Genomic DNA, 12,706 nt, shown 5'->3' on the forward strand with positions numbered 1-12,706 from the left:
AGATTCGAATCGTTACGTCTAAACAGGAGATATATCAAATGCAAGGCTAGAACAATTCAAAGTTCCTCATATTCAAAGCAAATGTGGAGATAAAATTGGCAGTGAGGAAAGATCAGGATACTTGCAATAAGACATATCAAAGCAATTATAGGAGAAACGATCAGGGAACTTGCAATAAGACATATCAGAGCAATTATAGGAGAAACGATCAGGGAACTTGCAATAAGACATATCAGAGCAATTATAGGAGAAACGATCAGGGAACTTGCAAGAGAAAAGATTAGAAAGCTTGCAATAGAAAAGGTTAGAACACTTGCCTTTCAAAGATTTCGATCCGAAGATCCAAAGAAGGTGCCAGCCCAAATCCTTCTACTTTTCCTCCGTGTCCTCTCTCTGTTTCGTTTTGTGTTCTCGTTTTCTTCCTTTCTTCACAACTACACCACGTGTCGAACATCGAGGCACAGTCACCTGCTCTCTCTTACTCTCATTCCTTCTTTTTCTTTCCCAAACCCAGCTGCCACAGCCGCCGCCGCTGCCGCTGCCACAATCGCAGCCCCTTCCACCGCACTACCTTCCTTCCTCCCTTCTCTCGCAGACATAACTGCTGCATACGCAGTCGCTGCCGCTGCGGCCGCAATCCCGTCCGCAGCCCCTTTTTCCCCCTTTTCTCTCTTTTCTTTCCCAACTGCAACTGCCGCAGTCGCAGTCGCAGTCGCAGCCATGGCCGCAGCCACCACAACCGCAGCCTCTTCTTCCTCTCCTGCTCTACTTCCTCTCCTTCTCTTCCAGCTGCTGCTGCCACCCCTTCTCCTCTTCCTCTCTTCTTCCTCTCCTTCCCTTTCTCTTCTCCTTCCTTTCCTTCTCTTTTTTCCCAGCTGCAACTGCTGCAGTCGCGGCCGCAGCCACGACCACAACCTCTTCTTCCTCCCCTGCTCATCTTCCTCTCCTTCTTCTCTTCCAACTGCAGCTGCCATCGCCGCAGCCGCAGCCCCTTCTTTCCCTTCTCTTCTTCCTCTCCTTCCCTTCTTCCTTTCTTTTCTTCTTCTCCTCTTCTTCTTCCCTCCTCCTCCCCGGCGTCACACACACCCTCTTCTCTGTTTCCTCTGCAGGGAACAGAGGTATCACAACCTCTTCTCCTGCTTCCCCTTCTCCTTCTCTTCCTCTTCTTCTTCTTCTGCTCTTCTCCTACTCGACACCCCACACGTCTCCTCTGTTTCCACCTGCAGGAAACAGAGGTGCTGCAGCCCTAGCTGCTGCCACCTCTCGCTCCACTCCGTCTTCCCTCTCTTTTCCCTCTTCTTCTCCTTCTCTTCTTCTCCTCTTCCCTTTTCCTCCCCAAGGCGACACACCTCCCCACTGCAGCCTTGCTGCAGCTATCCTCCTCTCTTCTTCTTCTTCTTCTTCTTCTTCTTCTTCTTCTTCTTCCCTTTTCATCCTCAACGCCCCACACATCCTCTCCTCTGTTTCCACCTGCGGGAAACAGAGGTGCTGCAGCCCTAGCTGCTGCAGCTGCCTCTCTTTCTCCTCTCCATCTTCCCTCTCTTCTACTTCTTCTTTTCTTCTCTTCTCCCTCTTCTTCCTCTCTTCTTTTCCCTCTTCTTCTCTTCTCCCTCTACTTCTCTTCTTCTTCTCCCCACGCCCCACCGCTTCTCTCTGTTTCTCGAAGAAACAGAGAGAGCGTGGGAGGCGGTGGGATAAAACCGAAGTTTTCGGTTTTCTTTATTTTCTTCTTTTTACAACTTAACAGTTTAGTCCTTGAAATTTCCATATTTACATATAGGTCCTCCGATTTATAAATAAATCTTTATTAATAAGTTTCAAAAGTGAGGGATATTACAATAAGGGTCACGTTCGTAGAAAAGGCGGAATCGGATTTGTGAGTAGCTCTCATCAAAACCATCCACTTTTATTAAAGGCCCTACGTTGCATGTCTCACCTAGAAACAAATGTAACTTTTGTTGTAAATTTGGGCATGTAGCTTATAATTGTCCATTCAAGAAATATAGCCCACATAAATTAATTTGGGTTTCTAAATTAACCTCAAATGACTCAATGCAATATGATAAACTATATAAATTAATTTTTGAGGCACCCAAGGTCAAATGGGTACCTAAAAATCATCTCTTTTTGTAGAAAAATATATCATCACAAGCTAGGAGCAAGAGATGGTACCTTGATAGTAGATGCTCAAGGCATATGACTGGAATCCATCTCATTTCTCTAAGCTCACTAGCCTAGACGAAGGATATGTCACCTTTGGAGACAACAACAAGGGTAACATCATTGGCAAATGAACCATAGGTAAAATCCAATCTTCTTATTAAAGATATATTGTTAGTTGATGGTTTAAAGCATAACCTTTTGAGTATTAGTAAATTATGTGATAAAGGATATATCGTTAGATTTGAATCTAATATTTGTATTATTGAAATACCATACAAAAATACATCTATGATTATCCTAAAATAAAATAATATATACACTATCGAGATTAATGATCTTTGTAATGAAATATGTTTTTCGGTTTTGAATGACGATGCTTGGCTTTGGCATAGGAGATTAGGTCATGCTAGCATGAAACTAATCTCTAAAATTTCATCTAAAGAACTTATAAGAGGAATTCCTCATATCAAGTTCGTCAAAGATAATATGTGTGATGCATGTTAACTAGGAAAACAAATAAAATGTAGCTTCAAACCTAAGATAATTTGAAGATCATGCTTAATCAACTTTTTATAGCTTAATCAAGCTACTATAAACTCATTAAGCATGATCTCAAATCATCATCGTAACTCTGATATCCTTGGCACAATCTTTGCTCTTCTTGGCTCGATGCTCGAATCCATGGCCCAAAACCTTCTGTCGATACGTCGACCGATCCACCGGCCCGACGTCCAATCTTCTGACATGTTCCTCTGGCCCAACATGATTTTTCTTGCTTTAATTTTCTCATCCTGATCGAAGCATCCTACGTCACTCAAAACACAGATTAAAATATAAACACAATTATCAATTAGTTTCATCATCAAAATACGAGATTCAACAATCTCCCCCTTTTTGAAGATGATAACTAATTGATGACGGAGTTAAACTTAACTCCCTAAGTTTAAACAAACTCCCCCTATCAATATGGCATATTAATAGAACCTTTTTTTTTTTTGGAAAGTAAAAGTAAATTGATTATGTGTAAAGTTTCTACAAATAGCTTTATCTATACAAGTCATAGACAAAGCCAAGTAACTCATAGAGTGCGAATGCGATAGTTATGACTACACATGCTGTAGACTATAACTCCTAATTATAGCCAACATAGAAAATGTTTATCCAGATATATCAAAACTACCTGTGGGTACATAATTTGGCATCATTCCCAAGATCTTTAGCTAATAGCAAAATTAAATTTGATAAAAATATCTTTTTCTCTTTGGGTAAAGTGCTCCGTTTTGAGATCTTGCTCCATACAGGATCTTGAGTCTCTAATAATCTCTTTCAAGAGCTGACCATTGTTTGTGTGTTGACATTCAAAGATTCTGTTACATCTCTCCTTCCACATCCACCAAATAGCGCATCTGAAAGTAACCTGTGCCAGTTATGTGAGAGGCCCTTTTCTTGAGAAACATTACATGAGGTCGCCTAGTTCTTGGTACAAGTTTGGTTGCGGCAGTCTATTGAGTTCAAATCGCTGGAGAATCTCCTTCCATATCCATTTTGTATAATCACAAGCAAAATAGAGGTGGTCAACAGTTTCTTCTTGTTGCATACAAAGGGAGCATCGGTTAACATGATAGATACCTCTTCTTTTCATATTGTCTATTGTAGGTAGTTTATTGAGAAGGGCCTGCCATGTACATAAGGAATGTCTTTGTGATCCCGGTCGATCCCATGTCTAACTGCTTGGGACCCACTTGTTATTTCTTTACCTAATTTGATTCCATGCGGATGTGGCACTAAATTTGCCATTGTCATGAGGCCAAATAAGTATATCTGAAGAGTTGTTCCTGATTGGAATAGCTATAATAGTCGGCCAAAGTGATAACATTTCGGGAGAAATAGGATTAGGGAGACTCTAGGTACCGTTAGCAATGAACTCCGAAACCTTCCAATCTTTGGGAGCCCAAAGATCTTTTCGTATTCTGTCGCCATATAATTGAAATATACTCTTCCCATTCACCCAAGGATTGTACCATATATTAGTACTAGTTCCAGAAGAGATTGCATAAGAAATGTGTTTGATTAGCCAATTCCTTGCCTTTAAAATTCCTTTCCAAGCTACAGAGTGGTATGTTCTTGTTGAAATTTCCCAGATTGATTCCTTTGAAAGATACCTAGCAAAAACCCAATGTGACCATAAGGAACATTTGTTTTACAAAAGATCCCACAATTGTTGTACCAAACATGCTTTATTCCAATCTGTAGTATTTCTCAAGTTTAGCCCCCCTTCATCTTTCGGTTTGCAAATGCTATCCCAATTTACCATATGCATTGCCTTATCATTTGTGCCATTCCAGAAGAAGTTCATTAATAACCGTTCAATATCTTGGAGAAGTCCAACAGGCAGAAGAAATGCATTACACCAATATATAGAGTAGGAGTGCAATACCGAACGGATGAGTTCGAGTCGTCCTGCTTTTGATAGAAACCTATTTTTCCAAGAAGAAATTCTATTCTTTATTTTTTGCAAGATAGGCTGACAGTGGGTTTTGTGAATGCCTGTGGATATGAGCGGGAGACCCAAATAAGGAACTGGCAAGCTTCCCTTACTAACCCGCAAAGTTTGTGCAATAAAGACCTTATCCTCAACGTAAGGGCTCATATATACTTTACTTTTTGAATGATTTAATTGAAGTCTAGAAACAATACCAAAGTCATTCATAATAGTAGCCAGGTTCTTTACTGAAGTTGGTTCATTTTGGAGAAAGATAAGTAAATCATCTGCAAATGTTATATGTGATATATGAATAGAACCAGCAATGGGTACCTTAATGCTGCCATTTAAGACTGCGTGTTCCAACATACAGCTAAGTCCTTCCATCGCAATAGTAAAGAGATACGGAGATAGTGGATCACCTTGTCGGATGTCATTCGTGCTCCCAAAAAAACCAATATGTGAGCCATTAAAGAGTATCGAAAACTTTGGAGTTTCCAGGCAAGATTGAATCCAATTAACCCCATTGCTGTGGGAAGTTCATATTAAGGAGCATCTTATAGATAAATTTCCTATTAACTGAATCAAAGGCTTTCCGTAAATCAGCATTAAAATAGATTTTTGTCCCTCTTGCTTTTGAATGCAAATCTTTGACCAAGTCATTAGCAAGCAAAATGTTATGATGTATACTTCTCCCTTTGATGAAAGCAGCTTGATTTGGGCTAATGATCTTGTGTATTACCTTTTGCATTATATTTGCCAATACTTTGGAGATGATCTTGTAAATAAAGTTGCATAATGATATGGGTCGATAGTTCTCTAGTGAATCAACCCCTACATTCTTCGGAATTAAAGAAATAAAAGTGTAATTCATCTCTCTAAAAATATGACCTGAAGAGAAAAAATGTTGGCAAGCCTTGATCACATCATTTCCAATAATAGACCAAGCAGTTTGGTAAAATTTAGCTGGAAATCCATCTGGACTTGGGCTGTGCTTTGGTGACTTAAAGACAACACATACAATTTTGTCATCTGTAATTGGGGCATTGAGGATTGAAATAGCTTCTGAATCAAGTTTTCTAGTCGGCTCCACATGAATGTTATTAGGTTTCCCAGCTTGATTGAGTAAGGAATAAAAAAATTGCTCTGTGTGTGCTTTAATCTCATCTAAATTCTCAATAAGATTATAATCTTTGTCTCTGCATTTGCTGATACGGTTAACAACCCTTCGAGTAGCAATTGAAGCATAGAAAAATTTAGTATTGGAATCCCCTAGTGTGGGCCAATGCTGTCGAGACTTCTGCTTTGCAAAACTTTCCTCCTGTTTTAAGGCTTGCATGAAGTTATTTCTGACTTCTGTCTCTTTGTAGATAATATTCTCATCATTTGGCTGAAGTTACAGCTCATGTTGCAATGACATTAGTTCCTTTCTGCAAAATTGAACTCTGGTGGTAATATTGCCAAAGGTATTTGTATTCCACTCCTTTAGTGCTACTTTACAGGCTTTGAGCTTTTGATATAAGATGTAAGGGGGGGATCCATGCACATTAACATTCCAAGCAGATCTGATAACATCAAGAAATTGAGGATGAGTACTCCACATGTTAAAGAATCTAAACGGTTTCTTGCCTCTTGGTGTCGCTTTGTCTTCGTGTATATACATTAAAGAATGGTCAGAAAACAAAGGAGCACCATACTCAAGAAGTGAATCTGGGTAAACTGTTAACCATTCATGATTAATCAAACACCTATCAAGTCGAGCCATTATTTTTCTGTTAGCAGCACCTTGATTACTCCAGGAGAGCCAATTTCCCACAGATTTCATATCAAACAATGCTGCAGTGTCAATGTAATCATTAAAACTTTGAAGCTGGCTTTCTGAAAGTTGTCTACCCCCCTCTTTTTCATTTGTGTACCGAACAGTATTAAAGTCTCCAAGAACAATCCAAGGTACATTGAGACAGCCATTTACAATATTAGTCAGGTCAGACCAAAGAGTATTTCTTTCTTGCATACTGTTTGAAGCATATATACTAGAGAAATTGAATTGACAACCATTCTTTTTGTCCTCTAGCTTAAGATGAATGAATTGATCAGTAGCAGAAATAAACCAAGCATTAATAGAGTTAGGACGCCATAAGACCCATATTCTACCAAAAGTTTCATTTGAGTTATTGGTAAACAGTTCTGCGTCCGACCATATTAAATTCTTTTGAGCTTGAACGCGCGATTGTTTAATTTTGGTTTCCACTAGAATAACAATATCACATGTGACTGACTTGATTATTCTATTGAGCTCCCGACATTTCTCCGGCTTATTCTATTGAGCTCCCGACATTTCTCTGGCATTTTATCTTCATTAGTAATAAACAAATGAAAAGGTGGTAAGGTATTCATCCTACGACTTTGGATGGACTGTACCATCCTTTTTCTTATCCTTCGGTTTTGTATTTTCCTCCCGCACAATATCCTTACCTTTTATGGCTTTATTCCTATATTTATCCACATCATCTACAACTTGCAGATTTTTAAACTTTAAAGTACCTTGAATCATGTGGTCTTGATTGGCAGGGTTTGTTGTAGCACGATAAGATTGTTGCAGCACAATATCCTGGATAGTACTTGTTGGAGCAGCCTGGCTAGAGAGGTTTGTTGGGGCATGAGTTTGTTGAGACAGAATATCCTTGTTGGCGATGTTTGTTGTGGCCTGAGTTTGTTGAGGAAGAATATCCTTGCTGGCAAGATTTTTTTGGGCCTGAGTTCGTTGAGCTATTGTGGACGGATCCGATGATATTGGAAGAGATGAAGTTCCTGACTTATGTTTCTCCTGTCCACTAGTACCATGGGAAACCTCTGTTGTGGAAGGCTTCGACATTATAGGAAGAGATAAAGTTTTGGATTTATCCTTCTGTTCGCGGTGCTTTCCTTGCGAGTCGGAATGCTCAATAGTTTTCGCCACCATCGGTGCTACTGCCATTAGAGAAGAATCACTTTGTTGCTGAGGCGCTTGACATGGTCGATAGACCTTTGTGGTTGGTTTTGGGGTTTGCTAACAAGCTCCATTTGCATTACCAAAAGATAAGCAACACTGACATCGTTGTGGCTTCCAGGAGTATGAGACATGTACCTTCCGAGTGTTTCCGTCAAGATCATGATAGAAAACCTCATTAGGAAGATCTTTGTCGGAAGAAACCAGCACACATGCTCGTGCAAATGCTAATCTCGTCTGAGCTGCTGTTGCTTTGTCGATGTAGAGTGGCTGTCCCAGAGTGCTGCATAACTTTGCAATAAAACGTCGACTCCAAAGATGTAGAGGCAGTCCTTGAAAGGATACCCATAATGGAATAGACTGTAGGCTATCTAACTCCAAACGGACATCAGGAGACCAATGTCGTAGAATCATTGGATGACCGCGGATAGTCCAGAATCCTTCGAGGATTCGTTGCAAATCTTCTTCAGAGTATAGCTTGCAAACAAAGAATCCGTTCTCCAGCATATGAAGATCAAATGACGATATTCCCCATCGAGTTTTGATAAATGAGGATAGTGGGAAATAAGATGTTTTGAGACCTACCACATAGCTAACAATCGCCATAGACAATGTCTCAATAAGCTCTGCTGAATCAGCAGTCTCGTATACAGCAATCTTCTTATCAGCCTGAACTTCTAGAGTAAAGAATTCCAAGCTTAGATCTTGACTTCCAACCGGAGCCTTGAAGAGGCTAGTCCAAGGCCGAGGATCGCTGGAAATGAGAGCAGGCTGCCGCGATCTAGAGCGCGACCTGCTTCGATGCTGCTTCGTCGAAGGAGTTTCTCTCTGGAATGGATATGGTGGAGGAGCAACTTGGGCGGTAACGGTAGGGAGCCTTGCCATCGTTTCAACCCTCCCGCCACCATTGCCAGCCCTAGGGGCCGTCGTTGCCATGTTTGATCCCTCTTCTGGTCGCCGCTACAGAAACGACGCCATTGGGAAAAGCCACTGCTGCAGTATATTAGATCGCCGCTACAGTACCGTCGCCCTTGGGAGATTTGGTTGCTGCTACAGTATCGTCGCCCTTAGGGAGAAGCCGACAATGCAGGAGATCAGATCGCTGCTACAGTACTGTCTCCCATGGGAGAGAGCCAACGCTGCCGGAGTTAGATCGCCGCTACAGTACAGTCGCCTTTGGGAAACAGCCAACGCTGTAGGAAATCATATCACCGCTATAGTACCTATGGAGATCTGGTCGCCGCTACAGTGTCGTTGCCCTAGATCTGGTCGCCGCTACAGTGTCATCACCGCTACTATACCATCGCCCAAGATCTGGTCGCCGCTACAGTGTCGTCGCCGCTACAGTCCGTCGCCCTAGATCTAGTCGCCGCTACAGTACCATCGCTGCTACAGTGCCGCTATAGAACCTTGAATTCAAACTGAATTCAAGTCATTACAATATTCATCATGAATACTTGCAACACGTCATTATGTATAACATGATCATACTTCTCCCCCTTTGTCATCAACAAAAAGGAGAAGTTCTACTATCATGTGTTTGGAAATACAAGTTCAACCCATTGATGAAAAACAGAATATCCATTTTTATCATCATGCGATTTGAAGCTAGAAAATTTAGCGAGTATAACATCATGCTTAGAACATTCAAGCTATCGAGTTGTAGATATGCAAGGTAGTAAGATAGCATGTTCTACTTCATACAGCCAAAATTCGTCAGACTCTTATAGTATTGGAATATCAGAGTAGATTTGAAAGATTATCCAACCAAGCCAGAGATTGGTTAGAACGACAACTTCTGGATACATTTATTGAAGGGCTTATTCCCGAGATCTGGTGCGAGGTTAAGGCTCGTCAACCCCGCACTATGATGGCTGCGATTTCATTTGCATGCCTACATGAAGAAAAAATCAGTGTGGAATATCGTCGAAACAGAGGTGCCAATAAACAGGTGATTAGCAGGCAACCTGCCTTATCTACTCCTAGTCGAAACCATAACACTAGCAGACTAACCCGGGAAGAACTCAAAGAAAGGTTAGCAAAGGGTTTATGCTGGCATTGCGATGAAAAGTGGAGTAAGGAGCATTGATGCAAACAAGGAAGACTTTTGATGATTGAACCGATTGAGGAGGAACCGGAAGTAGAAGTATCAGATTCCGATCATGAAGAAGTGGAAACTGATGATGATGTTGAAGTCGTCACACATACAGTGCATGCATTGGCTGGCTACTCTAATCCACAAACTATAAAAATTGGGGGAACTCCGAAACACCAGCCTGTCACTATTTTGATTGATACGGGTAGCACTAATAATTTTATGGATAGGAAAGTTGCAGCCCGATTAGCTTACCACATCGAGTGTTGTGACAAATTTGAAGTCAAGGTCGCCAATGGATGGATTTTAACCTGTGACAGCAAGTGCTCAAAGATAAAACTAATTTTGCAAGGTCAAGAATGATTTGTGGATTTTTTTTATTACCCTTGGAAGACTATGAAGTGGTGCTCGAAATTGAATGGCTATCAACCCTAGGTGATGTCTCTTGAAATTTTTCTAAACTGATTATGAAGTTCTATATTAATGGAAGACAGGTGACTCTCATAGGAAGACGAGGAGGTAAGGTTACAACTATCATTAGCCATCGGATGGAGCGGGTCCTTCGGAAGACACACACCAAATTTTTGGTACAATTACATAACATTGAAAAGGAAATGATAGTGAACATTCCAGTTGGAAATATTGAATCATTGCTAACAGAGTTTGCGAATATATTTGTAGAGCCACACGAAATTCCACCTCTTAGATGTCATGATCATCGGATCCCACTATTACCGGAGAAGGCACTAACCAATGTCCGACCCTATAGATATCCACATTTTCAAAAGGCAGAGATAGAGAGGATTATCACAGAGATGCTTAAAATAGGAGTTATATGAGCTAGTGTTATGTTAGGACTCTAGCTAGGAGAGTCCTAATTGAGAGGGATATTCTGTTAGGACTCTAGCTAGGAGAGTCCTAATTGAGAGGGACACTCTGTTAGGACTCTAACTAGGAGAGTCCTAATTGAGAGGGACATTCTGTTAGGAGATTTTTTCTTAGAGAAGAATTAGGACTTGTAAGGGAATAGGAGTCTTGAGTATGAGTCATATTAGGAGTTGGTTAGAAGTAAGAGTCCTAAGTAGGAGTCCTATTAGGAGTTAGGGTTTAGAAGCCCTATAAATAACCATGTATTCCTTCTCTTTTGTTAAGCAATAGATGAATCTTTTCTGCAGCCTTTGAGCAGCAACTTGGAGGGAGGAACCCCTATAGAGTTCCAAGGAGGCCGATCCCCTAAAGAGATCAACCCCAAGTTTAGAATCTGCAAGGGTTCTATCACCTGGTATCAGAGCAGCGTTCTTGGCATCTCGCTGCCCTTCCACTGCCATCCATCAACCCTCGACAACCGCCCAAAGCAATTCCCACAATTGCTTAAGAGATCATTGCCAAATTCCACCATCATCTCCACCACCGCAGATCATCCTTTGATCTCCCTGTGAATTGCAACAGGTTCTGGTTTCCTACCTTACTGCTGCTGCAATTTAGTTATCCATATTCGAAAATCCAAAAAAAAAAAAAAATAAATAAATTTCGTTCCTATATTGCTGCAAATTTCATCGTAAGTTGCTGAAATTTTTCGACGAGAATTCTGCTATCGCAACTTACACCAATTTTCTTGCTGTTACTGTCGAAATTTTCTTGATTAAATTGGACATCCTTGCTGTCATATAAACTGAGATATTGCTGTCAATTCCCTCCTCAAATCTCTCAAATTTTTTGTGGAGATTTCATTGAGAAACCGCTGTTTCTTCGACGTTAATTCTGCTCTTACAAGACAACACAATTCTGCAGCAAACTTTCACTGATTTCTATCAAACCTATACATGCCTTTAACCCGTCAACAAAAGAGAAATCTTAACATCACAGATTTGGAGTCATATACTATGGCATCTGAGGACGCAATCAATGCTAAATTTGAAGCCTTTGAGGCACGAATGGAGGATAAGATTCGGACTCTCCTTACCGAATTCAGTTTGGGCCGACCACCAAGCCCGAAGAAATCACATCAAGGAGAGAGCTCTAATCAATCAAATCATGCCCAAAGAGATGACTTCCAAGAGAGGGGAGGTTCTATGACCGACCCCAACTATTCGCGCATGAGAGTAGACTTCCCTAGATGGGAAGAAGGAGACCCAATTGGTTGGATCTCGCGCGCGGAGCGATATTTTCGGTACCATAAAACTGCAGATGCATCCATGGTGGAAATTGCAGCTATACATCTTGAAGGGGATGCCATACAATGGTTTGACTGGTTTGAACACACTTATGGAGCCCTTTCATGGCGACAATTCAAAGAAGGACTACTGATCCGCTTCGGACCAACTTATTACGAGAACATTGACGGACAACTAGCAAAGATCCGACAAACCTCCACCATTCAGGAGTACCAAACCAGGTTTGAAAGGTTATCTAATCAAACTCGTGATTGGTCTGAAAAACAGTTATTGGGTACTTTTATTGAGGGTTTAAAGCCGGAGATCCGGGGAGAAGTTAAGGCGCGACAACCATACACGCTTATGGCAGCCATCTCTTTCGCACGACTTCAAGAAGAGCGATTGAACCATGAAGCCCGGAGGACTAGGATCACTCCACGACCTACAATACTAAAGCCCTCAGCCCCCCCTACTATCAACCGAGTCCCTGCACCGAAAAGGTTAACAAGAGAAGAACTTCGGGAGCGATCTGCGAAGGGGTTATGTTGGCATTGTGACGAGCCGTGGAGCCGCGAGCATCGCTGTAAAAAAGGTAGACTTCTTATGATTGAACCAGTAGAAGAAGAGGTCTTTGAACATTTAGAAGAGAGCCTTGAACATGAAGAAGAAGATATGGAAGAAGAGTCACAGCCGACCGACATTATGGTACATGCACTAGCCGGCTACTCAAATCCGCAAACGATAAAAGTTGGAGGCCTTCTCAAACAACAGCCGATCACTGTTCTCATCGACACGGGTAGCACTAATAACTTCCTGAATAGTAA

The sequence above is a fragment of the Musa acuminata genome, chromosome BXJ1-2 (genome assembly GCF_036884655.1).
Source record: "Musa acuminata AAA Group cultivar baxijiao chromosome BXJ1-2, Cavendish_Baxijiao_AAA, whole genome shotgun sequence".
NCBI classification, from domain to species: Eukaryota; Viridiplantae; Streptophyta; class Magnoliopsida; order Zingiberales; family Musaceae; genus Musa; species Musa acuminata.